Source organism: Gavialis gangeticus, unplaced genomic scaffold (genome assembly GCF_001723915.1).
Source record: "Gavialis gangeticus isolate Ggan-Ray unplaced genomic scaffold, GavGan_comp1, whole genome shotgun sequence".
NCBI lineage: Eukaryota > Metazoa > Chordata > Crocodylia > Gavialidae > Gavialis > Gavialis gangeticus.
In genome coordinates this window covers 4,144,826-4,145,080 of record NW_017729033.1, presented here as the reverse complement: position 1 = coordinate 4,145,080, position 255 = coordinate 4,144,826, and positions in this window count along the sequence as shown.

Genomic DNA, 255 nt, shown 5'->3' with positions numbered 1-255 from the left:
ACTAGATACTTTAAGTAACCCAATTCCACTCTCAACTTCAAGAGAGCAATAAAAACCAGATTACCCTATAACTGGGGTTCAGTATGGTATTTACATTTCTGACATGAATACAAAAGTTATGTTCTTCCCCTAAAAAACGTGATGCTGACCGTCAGAAGTAACTCCAAAATGCTTCAGCAACTGTTATTAAAATAATCAGCAGCATCAAATATTTAGACATTTTAGTCCTCAAAGAGTTTTCCCCCCCCCCCCCCT